This window comes from Chiloscyllium plagiosum, unplaced genomic scaffold (assembly GCF_037043375.1).
Source record: "Chiloscyllium plagiosum isolate Xiang-an unplaced genomic scaffold, Cpla_swu_hap1 HiC_scaffold_3, whole genome shotgun sequence".
NCBI lineage: Eukaryota > Metazoa > Chordata > Chondrichthyes > Orectolobiformes > Hemiscylliidae > Chiloscyllium > Chiloscyllium plagiosum.
The window spans coordinates 122515324-122538669 of record NW_028270141.1 but is presented as its reverse complement, the minus strand read 5'-3'; the positions used below and the strand labels follow the sequence as shown (position 1 = coordinate 122538669).

General features: G+C 55.1%; 1 protein-coding gene across 2 annotated transcripts in view; it reads left to right on the top strand.

Moving 5' to 3' along the window:
* The window catches only part of cdk19 (cyclin dependent kinase 19), a 388472-nt gene that overhangs the window by 183895 nt on the left and 181231 nt on the right, over positions 1-23346 (top strand). The gene's annotated exons all lie outside the window — the stretch shown is intronic.

The window sequence follows — 23346 nt, the reverse complement described above, 5'->3', positions numbered from 1 at the left end:
GGTGATAATGGGGAACGCGAGTGGGTGTTAATGGGGACGGCGAGTGGGTGATAATGGGGACGGCGAGTGGGTGATAATGGGGAACGCGAGTGGGTGTTAATGGGGACGGCGAGTGGGTGATAATGGGAAACGCGAGTGGGTGTTAATGGGGACGGCGAGTGGGTGATAATGGGGACGGTGAGTGGGTGATAATGGGGACGGTGAGTGGGTGATAATGGGGAACACGAGTGGGTGATAATGGGGATGGTGAGTGGGTGATAATGGGGACGGCGAGTGGGTGTTAATGGGGACGGCGAGTGGGTGATAATGGGGACGGTGAGTGGGTGATAATGGGGAACGCGAGTGGGTGTTAATGGGGACGGCAAGTGGGTGATAATGGGGAACGCGAGTGGGTGTTAATGGGGATGGCGAATGCATGTTAACGGGGACGGCGAGTGGGTGTTAACGGGGACTGCGAGAGGGCGATAACGGAGACTGCGAGTGGGTGATAACGGGGACTGTGAGTGGGTGTTAACGGGGACTGCGAGTGGGTGTTAACGGGGACGGCGAGTGGGTGTTAACGGGGACTGCGAGTGGGTGTTAATGGGGACTGCGAGTGGGTGTTAATGGGGACTGCGAGTGGGTGATAACGGGGACTGCGAGTGGGCGATAACGGGGACTGCGAGTGGGCGATAATGGGGACTGCGAGTGGGCGTAATGGGGACTGCGAGTGGGCGATAATGGGGACTGCGAGTGGGCGATAATGGGGACTGCGAGTGGGTGATAATGGAGACTGCGAGTGGGCGATAATGGGGACTGCGAGTGGGCGATAATGGGGACGGCGAGTGGGTGTTAATGGGGATGGCGAATGCATGTTAACGGGGACTGCGAGTGGGTGTTAACGGGGACTGCGATTGGGCAATAATGGGGACGGCGAGTGGGCGATAATGGGGATGGCGAGTGGGCGATAATGGGGACGGCGAGAGGGCGATAATGGGGACGGCGAGTGGGCGATAATGGGGAAGGCGAGTGGGTGTTAACTGGGACGGCGAGTGGGGGATAATGGGGAAGGCGAGTGGGTGTTAACTGGGACGGCGAGTGGGTGATAACGGGGACTGCGAGTGGGTTTTAACGGGGACGGCGAGTGGGCGATAATGCGGACGGCGAGTGGGTGTTAATGGAGATGGCGAGTGGGTGTTAATGGAGATGGCGAGTGTGTGTTAATGGGGACGGCGAATGCATGTTAACGGGGACGACGAGTGGGCGTTAACGGGGTCTGCGAGTGGGCGTTAACGGGGACTGCGAGTGGGCGATAACGGGCACTGCGAGTGGGCGATAACGGGCACTGCGAGTGGGCGATAACGGGGACTGCGAGTGGGCGTTAACGGGGACTGCGAGTGGGCGATAACGGGGATTGCGAGTGGACGATAACGGGGACTGCGAGTGGGCGATAACGGGGACTGCGAGTGGGCGATAACGGGGATTGCGAGTGGACGATAACGGGGATTGCGAGTGGGTGTTAACGGGGATTGCGAGTGGGTGTTAACGGGGACTGCGAGTGGGCGATAACGGGGACTGCGAGTGGGTGTTAACGGGGATTGCGAGTGGGCGAAAACGGGGATTGCGAGTGGGTGTTAACGGGGATTGCGAGTGGGCGATAACGGGGACTGCGAGTGGGCGATAACGGGGATTGCGAGTGGACGATAATGGGGACTGCGAGTGGGCGATAATGGGGATTGCGAGTGGGTGTTAACGGGGATTGCGAGTGGACGATAATGGGGACTGCGAGTGGGCGATAATGGGGATTGCGAGTGGGTGTTAACGGGGATTGCGAGTGGACGATAATGGGGACTGCGAGTGGGCGATAATGGGGATTGCGAGTGGGTGTTAACGGGGATTGCGAGTGGACGATAATGGGGACTGCGAGTGGGCGATAACGGGGACTGCGAGTGGGTGATAACGGGGACTGCGAGTGGGCGTTAACGGGGACTGCGAGTGGGCGATAACGGGGATTGCGAGTGGGCGTTAACGGGGATTGCGAGTGGGCGTTAACGGGGATTGTGAGTGGGTGATAACGGGGATTGCGAGTGGGCGATAACTGGGATTGCGAGTGGGTGTTAACGGGGATTGCGAGTGGACGATAACGGGGACTGCGAGTGGGCGATAACGGGTACTGCGAGTGGGTGATAACGGGGACTGCGAGTGGGTGTTAACGGGGAGTGCGAGTGGGTGATAACGGGGACTGCGAGTGAGTGTTAACGGGGACTGCGAGTGGGCGATAATGGAGACTGCGAGTGGGTGTTAATGGGACTGCGAGTGGGTGTTAACGGGGATTGCGAGTGGGTGATAACGGAGACTGCGAGTGGGCGATAACGGGGACTGCGAGTGGGTGTTAACGGGGACTGCGAGTGGGTGTTAACGGGGACTGCGAGTGGGTGATAACGGAGACTGCGAGTGGGCGATAACGGGGACTGCGAGTGGGTGTTAACGGGGACTGCGAGTGGGCTATAATGGAGACTGCGAGTGGGTGTTAACGGGAACTGCGAGTGGGTGTTAACGGGGACTGCGAGTGGATGTTAACGGGGATTGCGAGTGGATGTTAACGGGGATTGCGAGTGGGCGATAACGGGTACTGCGAGTGGGCGATAACGGGTACTGCGAGTGGGCGATAACGGGGACTGCGAGTGGGTGTTAACGGGGACTGCGAGTGGGTGATAACGGGGACTGCGAGTGAGTGTTAACGGGGACTGCGAGTGGGCGATAATGGAGACTGCGAGTGGGTGTTAATGGGACTGCGAGTGGGTGTTAACGGGGATTGCGAGTGGGTGTTAACGGGGACTGCGAGTGGGTGTTAACGGGGACTGCGAGTGGGTGTTAACGGGGACTGCGAGTGGGTGATAACGGAGACTGCGAGTGGGCGATAACGGGGACTGCGAGTGGGTGTTAACGGGGACTGCGAGAGGGTGTTAACGGGGACTGCGAGAGGGTGTTAACGGAGACTGCGAGTGGGCGATAACGGGGACTGCGAGTGGGCGATAACGGGGACTGCGAGTGGGCGATAACGGGGACTGCGAGTGGGCGATAACGGGGACTGCGAGTGGGTGTTAACGGGGACTGCGAGTGGGTGATAACGGGGACTGCGAGTGGGCGATAACGGAGACTGCGAGTGGGCGATAACGGGGACTGCGAGTGGGCGATAACGGGGACTGCGAGTGGGTGTTAACGGGGATTGCGAGTGGGCAATAATGGAGACTGCGAGTGGGTGTTAACGGAGACTGCGAGTGGGCGATAATGGAGACTGCGAGTGGGTGTTAACGGGGACTGCGAGTGGGTGATAACGTGGACTGTGAGTGGGTGTTAACGGGGACTGCGAGTGGGTGTTAACGGGGACGGCGAGTGGGTGATAACGGGGACTGCGAGTGAGTGTTAACGGGGACTGCGAGTGGGCGATAATGGAGACTGCGAGTGGGTGTTAACGGGAACTGCGAGTGGGTGATAACGGGGACTGTGAGTGGGTGTTAACGGGGACTGCGAGTGGGTGTTAACGGGGACGGCGAGTGGGTGATAACGGGGACTGCGAGTGAGTGTTAACGGGGACTGCGAGTGGGCGATAATGGAGACTGCGAGTGGGTGTTAACGGGAACTGCGAGTGGGTGATAACGGGGACTGCGAGTGGGTGATAACGGGGACTGCGAGTGGGTGTTAACGGAGACTGCGAGTGGGCGATAACGGGGACTGCGAGTGGGTGTTAACGGGGACGGCGAGTGGGTGTTAACGGGGACTGCGAGTGGGCGATAACGGAGACTGCGAGTGGGCGATAACGGGGACTGCGAGTGGGTGTTAACGGGGACTGCGAGTGGGTGTTAACGGGGATTGCGAGTGGGCAATAATGGAGACTGCGAGTGGGTGTTAACGGGAACTGCGAGTGGGTGATAACGGGGACTGTGAGTGGGTGTTAACGGGGACTGCGAGTGGGTGTTAACGCGGACGGCGAGTGGGTGATAACGGGGACTGCGAGTGAGTGTTAACGGGGACTGCGAGTGGGCGATAATGGAGACTGCGAGTGGGTGTTAACGGGAACTGCGAGTGGGTGATAACGGGGACTGCGAGTGGGTGTTAACGGGGACGGCGAGTGGGTGATAACGGGGACTGCGAGTGAGTGTTAACGGGGACTGCGAGTGGGCGATAATGGAGACTGCGAGTGGGTGTTAACGGGAACTGCGAGTGGGTGTTAACGGGGACTGCGAGTGGGTGTTAACGGGGACGGCGAGTGGGTGATAACGGGGACTGCGAGTGAGTGTTAACGGGGACTGCGAGTGGGCGATAATGGAGACTGCGAGTGGGTGTTAACGGGAACTGCGAGTGGGTGATAACGGGGACTGCGAGTGGGTGATAACGGGGACTGCGAGTGGGTGTTAACGGAGACTGCGAGTGGGCGATAACGGGGACTGCGAGTGGGTGTTAACGGGGACGGCGAGTGGGTGTTAACGGGGACTGCGAGTGGGCGATAACGGAGACTGCGAGTGGGCGATAACGGGGACTGCGAGTGGGTGATAACGGGGACTGCGAGTGAGTGTTAACGGGGACTGCGAGTGGGCGATAATGGAGACTGCGAGTGGGTGATAACGGGGACTGTGAGTGGGTGTTAACGGGGACTGCGAGTGGGTGTTAACGGGGACGGCGAGTGGGTGATAACGGGGACTGCGAGTGAGTGTTAACGGGGACTGCGAGTGGGCGATAATGGAGACTGCGAGTGGGTGTTAACGGGAACTGCGAGTGGGTGATAACGGGGACTGCGAGTGGGTGATAACGGGGACTGCGAGTGGGTGTTAACGGAGACTGCGAGTGGGCGATAACGGGGACTGCGAGTGGGTGTTAACGGGGACGGCGAGTGGGTGTTAACGGGGACTGCGAGTGGGCGATAACGGAGACTGCGAGTGGGCGATAACGGGGACTGCGAGTGGGTGTTAACGGGGACTGCGAGTGGGTGTTAACGGGGATTGCGAGTGGGCAATAATGGAGACTGCGAGTGGGTGTTAACGGAGACTGCGAGTGGGTGATAACGGGGACTGCGAGTGAGTGTTAACGGGGACTGCGAGTGGGTGTTAACGGGGATTGCGAGTGGGCGATAATGGAGACTGCGAGTGGGTGTTAACGGAGACTGCGAGTGGGTGATAACGGGGACTGCGAGTGAGTGTTAACTGGGACGGCGAGTGGGTGTTAACGGGGACTGCGAGTGGGTGTTAACGGGGACTGCGAGTGGGTGTTAACGGGGACTGCGAGTGGGTGTTAACGGGGATTGCGAGTGGGCGATAACGGAGACTGCGAGTGGGCGATAACGGGGACTGCGAGTGGGTGTTAACGGGGACTGCGAGAGGGTGTTAACGGGGACTGCGAGTGGGCGATAACGGAGACTGCGAGTGGGTGATAACGGGGACTGCGAGTGGATGTTAACGGTGACGGCGAGCGCGCGATAATGGGGACAGCGAGTCGGTGTTAATGGGGACGGCGAGTGAGTGTTAATGGGGACGGCGAGAGGGCGATAATGGGCACGGCGAGAGGGCGATAATGGGGACGGCGAGTGGGCGATAATGGGGACGGCGAGTGGGCGATAATGGGGACGGCGAGTGGGCGATAATGGGTTCGGCGAGTGGGCGATAACTGGGAAGGCGAGTGGGCGATAACGGGGACGGCGAGTGAGTGTTAATGGGGACAGCGAGTGGGCGATAACGGGGACAGCGAGTGGGTGTTAACGGGGACTGCGAGTGGGTGTTAACGGGGACTGCGAGTGGGCTATAATGGAGACTGCGAGTGGGTGTTAACGGGGACTGCGAGTGGGTGTTAACGGGGACTGCGAGTGGGCTATAATGGAGACTGCGAATGGGTGTAAACGGGGACTGCGAGTGGGTGATAACGGGGAAGGCGAGTGGGTGTTAACGGGGACTGCAAGAGGGCGATAATGGAGACTGCGAGTGGGTGTTAACGGGGACTGCGAGTGGGTGTTAACGGGGACTGCGAGTGGGCTATAATGGAAACTGCGAGTGGGTGTTAACGGGGACTGCGAGTGGGTGATAACGGGGACTGCGAGTGGGTGATAACGGGAAAGGCGAGTGGGTGTTAACGGGGACTGCGAGTGAGTGTTAACGGGGACGGCGAGTGGGTGTTAACGGGGACGGCGAGTGGGCGATAACGGGGACTGCGAGTGGGTGTTAACGGGAACTGCGAGTGATTGTTAACGGGGACTGCGAGTGGGTGTTAACGGGGACGGCGAGTGAGTGTTAACGGGGACGGCGAGTGAGTGTTAACGGGGACGGCGTGTGGGTGTTAACAGGGACGGCGAGTGGGTGTTAACGGGGACGGCGAGTGGGTGTTAACGGGGATGGCGAGTGGGTGTTAACGGGGACTGCGAGTGGGTGTTAACGGGGACTGCGAGTGGGATATAATGGAGACTGCGAGTGGGATATAATGGAGACTGCGAGTGGGTGTTAACGGGGACTGCGAGTGGGTGTTAACAGGGACTGCGAGTGGGTGTTAACGGGGATTGCGAGTGGGCGATAATGGAGACTTCGAGTGGGTGATAACGGGGACTGCGAGTGGGCTATAATGGAGACTGCGAATGGGTGTTAACGGGGACTGCGAGTGGGTGTTAACGGGGACTGCGAGTGGGCTATAATGGAGACTGCGAGTGGGTGTTAACGGGAACTGCGAGTGGGTGTTAACGGGGACTGCGAGTGGGTGATAACGAGGACTGCGAGTGGGTGTTAACGGGGACTGCGAGTAGGTGTTAACGGGGACTGCGAGTGGGTGTTAACGGGGATTGCGAGTGGGCGATAACGGAGACTGCGAGTGGGTGTTAACGGAGACTGCGAGTGGGCGATAACGGAGACTGCGAGTGGGCGATAACGGAGACTGCGAGTGGGCGATAACGGGGACTGCGAGTGGGTGTTAACGGGGACTGCGAGTGGGTGTTAACGGGGATTGCGAGTGGGCGATAATGGAGACTGCGAATGGGTGTTAACGGGGACTGCGAGTGAGTGTTAACGGGGACTGCGAGTGGGTGTTAACGGGGACGGCAAGTGGGTGTTAACGGGGACTGCGAGTGGGTGTTAACGGGGACTGCGAGTAGGTGTTAACGGGGACTGCGAGTGGGTGTTAACGGGGATTGCGAGTGGGCGATAACGGAGACTGCGAGTGGGCGATAACGGGGACTGCGAGTGGGTGTTAACGGGGACTGCGAGAGGGTGTTAACGGGGACTGCGAGTGGGCGATAACGGAGACTGCGAGTGGGTGTTAACGGGGACGGCGAGTGGGCGATAACGGAGACGGCGAGTGGGTGTTAACGGGGACGGCGAGTGGGTGTTAACGGGGATTGCGAGTGGGCGATAACGGAGACTGCGAGTGGGCGATAACGGGGACTGCGAGTGGGTGTTAACGGGGACTGCGAGAGGGTGTTAACGGGGACTGCGAGTGGGCGATAACGGAGACTGCGAGTGGGTGTTAACGGGGACGGCGAGTGGGCGATAACGGAGACTGCGAGTGGGTGTTAACGGGGACGGCGAGTGGGTGTTAACGGGGACTGCGAGTGGGTGTTAACGGGGATTGCGAGTGGGCGATAATGGAGACTGCGAGTGGGTGTTAATGGGGACTGCGAGTGGGCGATAACGGGGACGGCGAGTGGGTGTTAACGGGGACTGCGAGTGAGTGTTAGCGGGGCTTGCGAGTGGGCGATAATGGAGACTGCGAGTGGGTGTTAATGGGGACTGCGATAGGCGTTAACGGGGACGGCGAGTGGGTGTTAACGGGGACGGCGAGTGGGTGTTAACGGGGACGGCGAGTGGGTGTTAACGGGGACTGCGAGTGGGTGTTAACGGCGACTGTGAGTGGGCGATAACGGAGACTGCGAGTGGGCGATAACGGGGACTGCGAGTGGGCGATAACGGGGACTGCGAGTGGGCGATAACGGGGACTGCGAGTGGGTGATAACGGGGACTGCGAGTGGGCGATAACGGGGAAGGCGAGTGGGTGATAACGGGGAAGGCGAGTGGGTGATAACGGGGAAGGCGAGTGGGTGTTAACGGGGACGGCGAGTGGGTGTTAACGGGGACTGCGAGTGGGTGTTAACGGGGACTGTGAGTGGGCGATAACGGAGACTGCGAGTGGGCGATAACGGGGACTGTGAGTGGGCGATAACGGAGACTGCGAGTGGGTGTTAACGGGGACTGCGAGTGGGCGATAACGGGGACTGCGAGTGGGCGATAACGGGGACTGCGAGTGGGTGATAACGGGGAAGGCGAGTGGGTGATAACGGGGAAGGCGAGTGGGCGATAACGGGGACTGCGAGTGGGTGTTTACGGGGACGGCGAGTGGGTGTTAACGGGGACTGCGAGTGGGTGATAACGGGGATTGCGAGTGGGTGATAACGGGGACTGCGAGTGGGTGATAACGGGGACGGCGAGTGGGCGATAACGGGGACTGCGAGTGGGTGTTAACGGGGACTGCGAATGCGTGTTAACGGGGACGGCGAGTGGGTGTTAACGGGGACTGCGAGTGGGTGTTAACGGGGACTGCGAGTGGGTGATAACGGGGATTGCGAGTGGGTGATAACGGGGATTGCGAGTGGGTGATAACGGGGACTGCGAGTGGGTGATAACGGGGACGGCGAATGCGTGTTAACGGGGACTGCGAGTGGGTGTTAACGGGGACTGCGAGTGGGTGATAACGGGGACGGCGAATGCATGTTAACGGGGACGGCGAGTGGGTGTTAACGGGGACTGCGAGTGGGTGTTAACGGGGACTGCGAGTGGGCGATAACGGAGACTGCGAGTGGGCGATAATGGGGACTGCGAGTGGGCGATAACGGGGACTGCGAGTGGGTGATAACGGGGAAGGCGAGTGGGCGATAACGGGGACTGCGAGTGGGCGATAACGGGGACTGCGAGTGGGTGTTAACGGGGACGGCGAGTGGGTGTTAACGGGGACTGCGAGTGAGTGTTAACGGGGACTGCGAGTGGGCGATAATGGAGACTGCGAGTGGGTGATAACGGGGATTGCGAGTGGGTGATAACGGGGACTGCGAGTGGGTGATAACGGGGAAGGCGAGTGGGCGATAACGGGGACTGCGAGTGGGTGTTAACGGGGACTGCGAGTGGGTGTTAACGGGGACTGCGAGTGGGTGATAACGGGGATTGCGAGTGGGTGATAACGGGCACTGCGAGTGGGTGATAACGGGGAAGGCGAGTGGGTGTTAACGGGGACTGCGAGTGGGTGTTAACGGGGACTGCGAGTGGGCGATAATGGAGACTGCGAGTGGGAGTTAACGGGGACTGCGAGTGAGTGTTAACGGGGATTGCGAGTGGGTGATAACGGGGACTGCGAGTGAGTGTTAACGGGGATTGCGAGTGGGTGATAACGGGGACGGCGAGTGGGTGTTAACGGGGACGGCGAGTGGGTGTTAACGGGGACTGCGAGTGAGTGTTAACGGGGACTGCGAGTGGGTGTTAACGGGGACTGCGAGTGGGCGATAATGGAGACAGCGAGTGAGTGTTAACGGGGACGGCGAGTGGGTGTTAACGGGGACTGCGAGTGAGTGTTAACGGGGACTGCGAGTGGGCGATAATGGAGACAGCGAGTGAGTGTTAACGGGGACTGCGAGTGGGCGATAATGGAGACAGCGAGTGAGTGTTAACGGGGACTGCGAGTCGGTGATAACAGGGACGGCGAATGGGCGATAACGGGGACGGCGAATGCGTGTTAACGGGGACGGCGAGTGGGCGATAATGGGGACGGCGATTGTGTGTTAACGGGGATGGCGAGTGGGCGATAACGGGGACGGCGAATGCGTGTTAACGGGGACGGCGAGTGGGCGATAACGGGGACGGCGAGTGGGCGATAACGTGTACGGCGAGTGGGCGATAACGTGTACGGCGAGTGGGCGATAATGGGGACGGCGAGTGGGCGATAATGGTGACGGTGAGTGGGCGATAACGGGGACGGCGAATACGTGTTCACGGGGACGGCGAGCGGGCGATAATGGGGACGGCGAATGCGTGTTAACGGGGACAGCGAGTCGGTGTTAATGGGGACGGCGAGTGAGTGTTAATGGGGACGGCGAGAGGGCGATAATGGGGACGGCGAGAGGGCAATAATGGGGACGGCGAGTGGGCGATAACGGGGACGGCGAGTGGGCGATAACGGGGACGGCGAGTGGGCGATAACGGGGACGGCGAATACGTGTTCACGGGGACGGCGAGCGGGCGATAATGGGGACGGCGAATGCGTGTTAACGGGGACAGCGAGTTGGTGTTAATGGGGACGGCGAGTGAGTGTTAATGGGGACGGCGAGAGGGCGATAATGGGGACGGCGAGAGGGCGTAATGGGGACGGCGAGTGAGTGTTAATGGGGACGGCGAGAGGGCGATAATGGGGACGGCGAGTGGGCGATAATGGGGACGGCGAGTGGGCGATAATGGGGACGGCGAGTGGGCGATAATGGGGACGGCGAGTGGGCGATAATGGGGACGGCGAATGGGTGTTAATGGGGACGGCGAGACGGCGATAATGGGGACGGCGAGTGGGCGATAACTGGGAAGGCGAGTGAGTGTTAATGGGGACGGCGAGTGGGCGATAATGGAGACAGCGAGTGGGTGTTAACGGGGATGGCGAGTGGGTGTTAACGGGGACTGTGAGTGGGTGTTAACGGGGACTGCGAGTGGGCGATAACGGGGACAGCGAGTGGGCTATAATGGAGACAGCGAGTGGGTGTTAACGGGGATGGCGAGTGGGTGTTAACGGGGACTGCGAGTGGGTGTTAACGGGGACTGCGAGTGGGTGATAACGGGGACTGCGAGTGGGTGATAACGGGGAAGGCGAGTGGGTGTTAACGGGGACTGCAAGAGGGCGTTAACGGGGACTGCGAGTGGGTGTTAACGGGGACTGCGAGTGGGTGTTAACGGGGACTGCGAGTGGGTAATAACGGGGACTGCGAGTGGGTGTTAACGGGGACTGCGAGTGGGTGATAACGGGGAAGGCGAGTGGGTGTTAACGGGGACTGCGAGTGGGTGATAACGGGGAAGGCGAGTGGGTGTTAACGGGGACTGCAAGAGGGCGTTAACGGGGACTGCGAGTGGGTGTTAACGGGGACTGCGAGTGGGTGTTAACGGGGACTGCGAGTGGGTGATAACGGGGACTGCGAGTGGGTGTTAACGGGGACTGCGAGTGGGTGATAACGGGGACTGCGAGTGGGCTATAATGGAGACTGCGAGTGGGCTATAATGGAGACTGCGAGTGGGTGTTAACGGGGACTGCGAGTGGGTGTTAACGGGGACTGCGAGTGGGTGTTAACGGGGACTGCAAGAGGGCGATAACGGAGACTGCGGGTGGGCTATAATGGAGACTGCGAGTGGGTGTTAACGGGGACTGCGAGTGGGTGTTAACGGGGACTGCGAGTGGGTGATAACGGGGACTGCGAGTGGGTGTTAACGGGGAAGGCGAGTGGGCGATAACGGGGACTGCGAGTGGGTGTTAACGGGGACTGCGAGTGGGTGTTAACGGGGACTGCGAGTGGGTGTTAACGGGGACTGCGAGTGATTGTTAACGGGGACTGCGAGTGGGTGTTAACGGGGACGGCGAGTGATTGTTAACGGGGACTGCGAGTGGGTGTTAACGGGGACGGCGAGTGGGCGATAATGGAGACTGCGAGTGGGCGATAACGGGGACTGCGAGTGGGCGATAACGGGGATGGCGAGTGGGTGTTAACGGGGACTGCGAGTGAGTGTTAACGGCGACTGCGTGTGGGCGATAACGGGGACTGCGAGTGGGTGTTAATGGGGACGGCGAGTGGGCGATAACGGGGACGGCGAGTGGGTGATAACGGGGACTGCGAGGGAGTGTTAACAGCGACTGCGTGTGGGCGATAACGGGGACTGCGAGTGGGTGTTAACGGGGACTGCGAGTGGGTGTTAACGGGGACTGCGAGTGGGTGATAACGGGGACTGCGAGTGGGTGTTAACGGGGAAGGCGAGTGGGCGATAACGGGGACTGCGAGTGGGTGTTAACGGGGACTGCGAGTGGGTGTTAACGGGGACTGCGAGTGATTGTTAACGGGGACTGCGAGTGGGTGTTAACGGGGACGGCGAGTGGGCGATAATGGAGACTGCGAGTGGGCGATAACGGGGACTGCGAGTGGGCGATAACGGGGATGGCGAGTGGGTGTTAACGGGGACTGCGAGTGAGTGTTAACGGCGACTGCGTGTGGGCGATAACGGGGACTGCGAGTGGGTGTTAACGGGGACGGCGAGTGGGCGATAACGGGGACGGCGAGTGGGCGGTAACGGGGACGGCGAGTGGGCGATAATGGGGACGGCGAGTGGGCGGTAATGGGGACGGCGAGTGGGCGATAATGGGGACGTTGAGTGGGCCATAATGGGGACGGCGAATGCGTGTTAACGGGGACGGCGAGTGGGCGATAACGGGGACTGCGAGTGGGCGATAACGGGGACTGCGACTGGGCGATAACGGGGACAGCGAGTGGGCGATAACGGGGACAGCGAGTGGGTGTTAACGGGGACTGCGAGTGGGTGTTAACGGGGACTGCGAGTGGGCGATAATGGAGACTGCGAGTGGGTGTTAACGGGGACTGCGAGTGGGTGTTAACGGGGACTGCGAGTGGTGATAACGGGGACGGCGAGTGGGTGTTAACGGGGACTGCGAGTGGGTGTTAACGGGGACGGCGAGTGGGCGATAACGGGGACGGCGAGTGGACGATAACGGGGACGGCGAGTGGACGATAACGGGGACGGCGAGTGGGCGATAACGGGGAAGGCGAGTGGGCGATAATGGGGAAGGCGAGTGGGCGATAACGGGGACGGCGAGTGGGCGATAACGGGGACGGCGAGTGGGCGATAACGGAGATGGCGAGTGGGCGATAATGGAGACGGCGAGTGGGCGATAATGGGGACGGCGAGAGGGCGATAATGGGGACGGCGAGAGGGCGATAACGGAGATGGCGAGTGGGCGATAACGGGGAAGGCGAGTGGGCGATAACGGAGATGGCGAGTGGGCGATAATGGAGACGGCGAGTGGGCGATAATGGGGACGGCGAGAGGGCGATAACGGGGACGGCGACTGGGCGATAACGGGGACGGCGAGTGGGCAATAACGGGGACGGCGAGTGGGCGATAACGGGGACGGCGAGTGGGCGATAACGGGGACGGCGAGTGGGTGGTAACGGGGACGGCGAGTGGGCGATAATGGGGACGGCGAGTGGGCGATAATGGGGACGGCGAGTGGGTGTTAATGGGGAAGGCGAGTGGGCGATAATGGGGACGGCGAGTGGGTGTTAATGGGGACGGCGAGTGGGCGATAACGGGAACGGCGAGTGGGCGATAACGGGGACGGCGAGAGGGCGATAACGGGGACGGCGAGAGGGCGATAACGGGGACGGCGACTGGGCGATAACGGGGACGGCGAGTGGGCGATAACGGGGACGGCGAGTGGGCGGTAACGGGGACGGCGAGTGGGCGGTAACGGGGACGGCGAGTGGGCGATAATGGGGACGGCGAGTGGGCGATAATGGGGACGGCGAGTGGGTGTTAATGGGGAAGGCGAGTGGGCGATAATGGGGACGGCGAGTGGGTGTTAATGGGGACGGCGAGAGGGCGATAACGGGAACGGCGAGTGGGCGATAACAGGAACGGCGAGTGGGCGATAATGGGGAAGGCGAGAGGGCGATAATGGGGACGGTGAGTGGGCGATAATGGGGAAGGCGAGAGGGCGATAATGGGGACGGCGCGTGGGTATTAATGGGGATGGCGAGTGGTCGATAATGGGGACGGCGAGTGGGCGATAATGGGGACGGCGAGTGGGCGATAATGGGGACGGCGAGTGGGCGATAATGGGGACGGCGCGTGGGTATTAACGGGGACGGCGAGTGGGCGATAACGGGGAAGGCGAGTGGGCGATAACGGGGACGGCGAGTGGGCGATAACGGGGACGGCGAGTGGGCGATAACGGGGACGGCGAGTGGGCGGTAACGGGGACGGCGAGTGGGTGTTAATGGGGACGGCGAGAGGGCGATAACGGGAACGGCGAGAGGGCGATAACGGGAACGGCGAGTGGGCGATAACAGGAACGGCGAGTGGGCGATAACGGGAACGGTGAGTGGGCGATAATGGGGACGGCGAGAGGGCGATAATGGGGACGGCGCGTGGGTATTAATGGGGACGGCGAGTGGGCGATAATGGGGATGGCGAGTGGGCGATAATGGGGACGGCGCGTGGGTATTAATGGGGACGGCGTGTGGGCGATAATGGGGACGGCGTGTGGGCGATAATGGGGACGGCGAGTGGGCGATAATGGGGATGGCGAGTGGGCGATAATGGGGACGGCGAGTGGGCGATAATGGGGACGGCGAGTGGGCGATAATGGGGAAGGCGAGTGGGCGATAACGGGGACGGCGAGAGGGCGATAACGGGAACGGCGAGTGGGCGATAACGGGGAAGGCGAGTGGGCGATAATGGGGACGGCGAGAGGGCGATAATGGGGACGGCGCGTGGGTATTAATTGGGACGGCGAGTGGGCGATAATGGGGACGGCGCGTGGGTATTAATGGGGATGGCGTCTGGGCGATAATGGGGACGGCGTGTGGGCGATAATGGGGACGGCGAGTGGGCGATAATGGGGACGGCGTGTGGCTGATAATGGGGACGGCGAGAGGGCGATAATGGGGACAGCGAGAGGGCGATAATGGGGACGGCGCATGGGTATTAATGGGGACGGCGTGTGGGCGATAATGGGGACGGCGTGTGGGCGATAATGGTGACGGCGTGTGGGCGATAATGGGGACGGCGAGTGGGTGTTAACGGGGACTGCGAGTGATTGTTAATGGGGAAGGCGAGTGGGCGATAATGGGGACGGCGAGTGGGTGTTAATGGGGAAGGCGAGTGGGCGATAATGGGGACGGCGAGTGGGTGTTCATGGGGACGGCGAGTGGGCGATTATGGGGAAGGCGAGTGGGCGATAATGGGGAAGGCGAGTGGGCGAGAATGGGGACGGCGAGTGAGCGATAATGGGGACGGTGAGTGAGCGATAATGGGGACGGCGAGTGGGCGATAACGGGGAAAGCGAGTGGGCGATAATGGGGACGGCGAGTGAGTGTTAATGGGGACAGCGCGAGGGCGATAATGGGGATGGCGAGTGGGCGATAATGGGGACGAGAGTGGGCGATAATGGGGACGGTGAGTGGGCGATAATGGGGACGGCGAGTGGGCGATAATGGGGACGGTATGAGGGCGATAGTGGGGACGGCGAGTGGGCGATAATGGGGACGGCCAGTGGGCGATAATGGGGACGGCCAGTGGGCGATAATGGACACTGCGAGTGGGCGATAATGGGAACGGCGAATGGGCGATAATGGGGACTGCGAGTGGGCAATAATGGGGACGGCGAGTGGGCGATAATGGAGACTGCGAGTGGGTGATAATGGAGACTGCAGGTGGGCGATAATGGGGAAGGCGAGTGGGCGATAATGGGGACGGCGAGTGGGCGATAATGGGGATTGCGAGAGGGCAATAATGGGGACGGCGAGTGGGCGATAATGGGGACGGCGAGTGGGTGTTAATGGGGAAGGCGAGTGGTTGTTAATGGGGACGGCGAGAGGGCAATAATGGGGACGGGGAGTGGGCGATAATGGGGACGGCGAGTGGGCGATAATGGGGACGGCGAGAGGGCGATAATGGGGACGGCGAGTGGGCGATCATGGGGATGGTGAGTGGGCGATAATGGAGACTGCGAGTGGGTGATAATGGGGATGGTGAGTGGGTGTTAATGGGGACGGCGAGTGGGCGATAATGGGGAAGGCGAGTGGGCGATAATGGGGAAGGCGAGTGGGCGATAATGGGGAAGGCGAGTGGGCGATAATGGGGACGGCGAGTGGGTGTTAATGGGGACGGCGAGTGGGCCATAATGGGGACGGTGAGTGGGTGATAATGGAGACTGCGAGTGGGTGATAATGGGGATGGTGAGTGGGTGATAATGGGGATGGTGTGTGGGTGATAATGGGGATGGTGAGTGAGTGTTAATGGGGAAGGCGAGTGGGCGATAATGGGGACGGCGAGTTGGTGTTAATGGGGAAGGCGAGTGGGCCATAATGTGGACGGCGAGTGGGCGATAATGTGGACGGCGAGTGGGCGATAATGGGGACGGCGAGTGAGTGTTAATGGGGACGGATAGTGGGCGATAATGGGGACGGCGAGTGGGCGATAATGGGGACGGCGAGTGGGCGATAATGGGGACGGCGAGTGAGTGTTAATGGGGACGGCGAGTGAGTGTTAATGGGGACGTCGAGTGGGCGATAATGGGGAAGGCGAGTGGGTGTTAATGGGGAAGGCGAGTGGGCGATAATGGGGACGGCGAGTGAGTGTTAATGGGGACGGCGTGAGGGCGATAATGGGGATGGTGAGTGGGCGATAATGGGGATGGTGAGTGGGCGATAATGGGGACGGCGAGTGAGTGTTAATGGGGACGGCGAGTGGGCGATAATGGGGAAGGCGAGTGGGCGATAATGGGGACGGCGAGTGGGTGATAATGAACACTGCGAGTGGGCGATAATGGAGACTGCGAGTGGACGATCATGGGGACGGCGAGTGGGCGATCATGGGGACGGCGAGTGGGCGATAATGGGGACTGCGAGTGGACGATCATGGGGACGGCGAGTAGGCGATCATGGGGACGGCGAGTGGGCGATCATGGGGACGGCGAGTGGGCGATCATGGGGACCGCGAGTGGGCGATCATGGGGACGGCGAGTGAGTGTCAATATGAAAGCTCCCTATGGTATAATTTCTTGGGTAAATGACATGGGGAGAAGTGTTCAGGCTGTAAAATGTTTGAACTCACTGTGAAGTCCTGAAGGTTGTACGTTTCCACCATCCACAGGTATTAGTTTTATTTTTGAATAGGATCATAACTTGGGGATTTGCACACTGAAACAGGACAATCTGCCCATGGAGTCTTTTCTGGCTCAATTCCCAAATTCCATGGAGTTTCCAAAAGAGTATCCTGATGTCGGTTTTGATTTGTTTGCTCATTAGTTTGGGTCTGTGGCCTCTGCTTCCTGATACCTGTCCCTGCAGGGCTAGTTTCTATATCTCTCATCTGTCCCAATCCCACATGCGTTTGAACATTTCTTTCAAAGGTAAATAGATAAGCGTCACAGAATGAGACCAATTCCACCTCCCACCACCATTGAATGCATGCCAGCAATACCTCTCTCTCTCTTAGGAGAACAGTCCCAGGTCCTCCAATCTATCACATAACGAATTATTTCATACCTGGAACCATTCACGTACACCTTTCGACATCCTGTCTGAAGCTTTCTAATTCTGATGAAAATGTGCTCCCCATTGTTAGAGACGGTTCATGCTAAGACCCAGTCAGTAACTGATATAGATTCACAGTAACTCCCTTTTAGTATGTGATACCTCTGTTTATCATGCCCAGGTGCCATATGGCCTTTTAACCACTTTTTCCACCTGCCCTGTTACCTTCATCAGTTTGGGGACTTATCTGCGTGCCACCAGGTTTCTGCTCTTTAGTATTGTGTCTTTTAGTTTATGGTGTATCTCGTTCTTCCTATCAAAATGTATCACTTTCGGTGTGAAGTGTATCTGCTGCTTGTTCTCTTGTTCCAGCGGCTTGTGTGTGATCTCTTCAGATACATCGCTGGCCTCCCCACAGTTCATGTTGCTTCCAAGTTTTGCATCATCTGCAAATTTTGAAACAGTGCCACACATATCCAAGTTTGTCATTCGTTTCAATCAACAATATATGCAAATTTAAATGACTAATTTTAATAACAAGCCCATGTGGAAAGTAGAATTTTCTGAGAAAATTGTTGCCAATTGTTTCCGGTTAAAATATTGTCATTACTTTCAGTGAGGGTCAGTATAAAATATCTTCAGAGCATTAGCACTTTGCTGTGACCTAACTTTAAGAAAAGATTAATTTTGTGCTTCCCGACTATTTACACACAGGAATCTGATAATCACTCTGTGACTGATGCTAAGATCACACCGCATGAACTTCTCAATTCCCCCTTATGCACTGAGGAACTTGTAGCATTGCCCAATAGGGCAGTTATCCCACTTTGAACAGTGAGTTTAAATTTGTAGAGACTATGCAGATGAGACATTTTATGGTAAACGCTTTCAAATCACAGAAGAAATAATCTTTTGTTGCCCTTGACAGCTATTTCTGTTGCCACCTGATATCCACATGATATCTGCTGGTGCTGTGAGTTTGCTTCATGACTGTTAGTGTCCTGTAACAAATCTATATTTGTACTTGTACATTACAAATTAGAAACCCGTCTCCTCGTGTTCCTACGTGATATGAACACACTGCTGCAGTCGATCATTGATTGGGTGGCAGTGTGATAGCAGGTGCAGGACACTGCTGTTCATTCACTCTTTAAAAAAAAGGGGGGGTTTTGTGGCTCAGTGACTTGGTCTTGAACTCATTAACATACAATTATGTGCACACTCTGCAGTCTAATATCCTGTTTGCTGATGTTTACATCCTGTATTTTTGAACATTGTGGCACACAATCAAAGTGTAAAGGTGAAACAATGTAATCATAGCACAGGACAACACCTTTTGATTTTAGTTATATATCCATATATTTCCAGTACAAGGTTTGTAAGTGCTTAACAGTCGATAAACATAACCAGTGAACAGGTTGGGCAGCCTGTGTGAACTCTACAACCATCTCTTCAAGACTGGAGCTGCACACTAAAAAGATTTCCACAAATCTGCTTTCCATCATTTACCTCAGCAGTAGTGTACCAATACTTAACTGCAGCAGCTAAGGCTTTCCAAAAGAAAGCTGGTTTTAAATTTCAGCCATATTTGTTTTTTAAAACAAGTTTAAAATCAAAATCAGTTATTTAATCTGCAATCACCATTTTTTAAAACTAGTGTTCTACTTAGAGGTTGACAATAGAGCTACTATATGTAGAAAGCTTTTCCTCTGTATTTTATAGATCAGACAAGCAGTACTTACAAAGACAAAACAAAAATAAATTGTATTGGTAGATTTTTTTAAAAAAAGGTTCATTTGTTTGTAGATTAATATGTAGTGTATATCGTACAATATTCTTACTAATCCACAGAATAGAGGGATTTTCTGCTTGGCTTAGTTTTTCTTACTGTTATTGCTATAATCTTCTGGATAATAATGCCAGTATGTTAAATATTTTTTAAGTACTTGTCTTCTTAGACGTTAAAAGAATCAGAGTTAATGTAGTGGACATAAGGGCATGATGAACTTTGAACATAAATCAATAATTACATTTTAAGTAACAAGTTATTGAGGTTTTGAAATGACACTTTTTCCCCATTTTCCCTTGTAAAGATTATGTGAATATTATATTTTCCTTTTTATGTATTAGCAAATGAATATGAACATTCACCTTAGTTTTATGACTGTGTAATATATCAAATGTGTCCATTCTGAAGCTTTGTTACTGTGATTTCATAGCTTTCAGTGACAAAGCAAAGCTGTCATAGAGAGAATAGAAAAATATCACTGGAATTATAAAGTGTATTATTAATTGCTTTTAGCATTAAAATGTAAAAATAACTGATTTTAAAAGACTGTTATAACTAACTTGGAAACAAGTTCTGTGAATTTATTTTATATTCTCAGTTGTAATAAAAAGGCTTGCTTACTACTGTTTCTGAGTCTGAATGTCATTGGAAATTGGATTATCAAAAACATACTGGACCCTATGTGGCACAAAGTCTTGATGCTCCCCCATTTTGTGTGTGGAATAGTCTTTTCTCATCTGATAGCATATTCAAGAACACTTTGAGGAAACATTGAAGGTGACAAGGCCACAGAGTGTACTCTAGGTGAGAGATTTTGATGTCCACCACCAAGAGTGGCTTGGCAGCAGCAACACTTACTGAGCAGGTCAATTCCAAAAGGACATAGCTGCTCAACTGCGTCTGTTGCAGGTAGTGCGAGAACCAGCCAGAGGGAAAAACATATTTGACCTCATCCTCACCAATCTATCTGGTCGCAGAATCACCTGACCATAACAATATTGCTAAGAGTGACCACTGAACAGTCCTTGTGGAGACAAAGTCCCATCTTCACATCGGTAATCACTTAGCTTGTGTTTTGTGGCACTTTCACTGTGCTAAATGGGGCCAACTTTGAACAGATCTATCAACTCAAAACTGGTCATTCATGAAATACTGTGTGCCATCACCAACAGAATCATACTCCAGCACCATCTATGACCTGATGGTCTGGCATATCCCCCACTTTACTATTCACATCCAGCCAGGGGATCAGCCCTGGTTCCATAGAGAGTGCAGGAGGCCATGCCAGGAGCAGCACCAGGCATAACTGAAGGTGAGATGTCAACCTGATGAAGCCACCATGCAGGGTTACCAGCAATGCCAAACAGCATAAGCAGTAAGTGATAGAGCTAAACCATTCCACAATCAGAGCATCAGATCTAAGCTCTGCAGTCCTGCCACATCCAGATATGAATGTGATGGACAATTTAACAACTCACTGGAGGAGGAGACTCCCAAATATCCCCATCCTCAATGATGGGTGAGCCCAGGACATCAGTGCAAAAGATAAGGCTGAAGCTTTCACAGCAATTCTCAGCTTAAAATTCCCAGTGGATGATCTATCTTGACCTCTTCTAGAAGTGCTCAGCACAACAGTTGTCTACCTTTAGGCAACGTGATTCACTCCACGTGATGTCAAGGAACTGTTGGAGGTACTAGATATTGCAAAGGCTCTGCACCCTGACAACATTCCGGCAATAGTACTGAAGACTTGTGCTCCAGAACTTGCCGCTCCCCTAGCCAAACTCTTCCAGTACAGCTACAACACTGACATCTACCCAACAATATGGAAAGTTGCCCGGGTCTGTTCTGTACATAAAAAGCAGGACATATCCAACCCAGCTAATTACCGTCCCATTAGTCTATCCTCAATCATTAGTAAAGTGATGGAAGGTTTCATCAATAGTGTTATCAGTGCTCAGCAACAAACTGCTCAGTGATGCTCAGTTTGGGTTCCATCAGGGCCACTCAGCTCCTGACCTCATTACAACATGAAAAAAACAGCTGGATTCCAGGGGTGAGGCGAGAGTGGCAGCCTTTGATATCAAGGTCACATTTGTCTGAATTGGGGCGCGGGCTGGGAATCTTTCCACTGATTGGAGTCATATATGGCACATAGGAAGATGATTGTGTTTGTTGGAGGTCAGTCATCTCAACTCCAGGACCTCGCTGCAGGAGTTCCCCAGGGGAGCGTCCTAGGCTCAAACATCTTCAGCTGCTTCATCAATGATCTTCCCTCCATCATAAGTTCAGACATGGGTTTGTTCACTAGTGATTGCACAATGTTCAGTACCACTCATGTCTGCTCAAATTCTGAAGCAGTCCAAGTCTAAATACAACAAGACCCAAAAAATATCCAGGCTTGGGCTGAAAAGTGGTAAGTAACAGTAAGTCACACAAATGCCAGGCATTGGCCATCTCCAGTAAGAGACAAAATGACCATTGCCCTTGGCGCTCAATGGTATCACCATCACTGAATTTCCGATTATCAATATCCTGGGAGTTACCATGGTCCTGAAACAGAACTGGAATAGCCTGATATATACATTGGCTGCAAGAGCAGGTCAGAGGCTAGGAATACTGCAGCGGGAAACTCATATCCAGACTCGCCAAAGCCTGTCTACCATCAAGGCACAAATCAGGAGTGTGATGGAACATTCCCCACTTGCCTGGATGGACACAGCTTCAACAGGACTCAGGAAACTTGACAGCCATGTCCCATGATGGAATACCCAAAAAAGCTTTCTGATTTTAACCTTTACAAGAAATAAGGGAAAATGGTAAGTCTCTGCTAGAAGGAAATTCAAATAAAATTGCTTCTTTCCTGCTTTAGTGTTGCTTATAAACTTTCAGCCAAGGAAAGACAGAAAAGAGAGCTATTCTCAATGAAGCCTTTCATGTAATTGAAGGAGTTTGATCGACATCGATAAGATCGACCAAAGTGAAGGGATCCCAAAAGAGTTATCGTCACAATGAATAATATAGGAGAAACTTCTTTTCTCAGAGTAGTTAATATTGTAATGTCAGGGTGAGAGGCTGTAGGTTTCACAGTCAACACTCCTCCTTGTTGCTATGAATCTAAGTAACTGACACCATGTGGGGAAGGATGTCCATACAAAGGCTTTGCCAGAAAATAAATTCAACCTTGAAGAGCAGTAATGTTTTTTGTTTAATTTAAGGGGGCATGTGATGCGTTTATTACCCATTGCCAGTTGCCCTGGAGAGAGTGGTGGGTGAGCTCATTCTTCAGCAGTTGACCCACAATGCCATCAGAGTGAGGGACTTTGAGGACCTTGACCCAGAGACACTGAAGGAATAGCAATGAGTGGCTTGGAGGGGAACATGCAAGTGGTGCTGACCTTGCCCTTCTAGATGGTAGTGGCCGTGGGTTTGGAAGATGCTATCTAAGGAGCCTTCGTGAGTTATTGCAGCACACACTGTGTGTTGGTGGTGAATGATTGAGTGTTGAAGTGGATGGATGTGGTGCCATTTAAACAAGCTGGTCTGGATAATGTCAAATTTAGTGAGTGTTTCTGGAGCAGTACTCATTCAGGCACGTACTCCATCACACTCCTGACATGTGCCTTGTAGATGGGTGACAGGCCCTGGGGAGTCAGGAGGGGTGTAGTTAGTCACAGCGTTCCTTAGCTTTATCTGGCTCTTGTAGCTGCAGTATTCATATGGCTGGCCATGTTTTTCAGTTAACAATATATGCTACAGTTATTTGTAAAATTGAAATTAAAACACTGATTTTCTCCCTGTGGCCTTGTGTATATTGACCACATATTTTGGTTATCTCTTCACAAAAAAAGACACAAACAATTTCCCAGACAGGTTAGACAGCCAAGGGTTTAGTGAAAGGAAAGTATTGAAGAAAATCAATGTTACTAAGAAAATGGTGCTGGGGAAATTAACAGGGTTAATGGCTGACAAATCCCCAGTACTAAGACAAGTGCTACTGGAGATATTGGATGCATTGGTGATCATAATTCAAAATCCTATTGACTCAGGAATAATTCCTACAGATTAATGGGTGGTAAATGTAACCTCTCTATTTTTCAAAAAAAAAGGAGGCAGAGAAAAGAAATGAGAATCACAGACCAGTTAGTCTAATGTTAGTAGTGAGAAAATGCTAGAGTCTATTATAAAAGACGTGATAACTCAACATTTGGACAGCATTAATGAAATTGGACAAGTCAGCATGGGTTTGTATAAGGGAAATCAC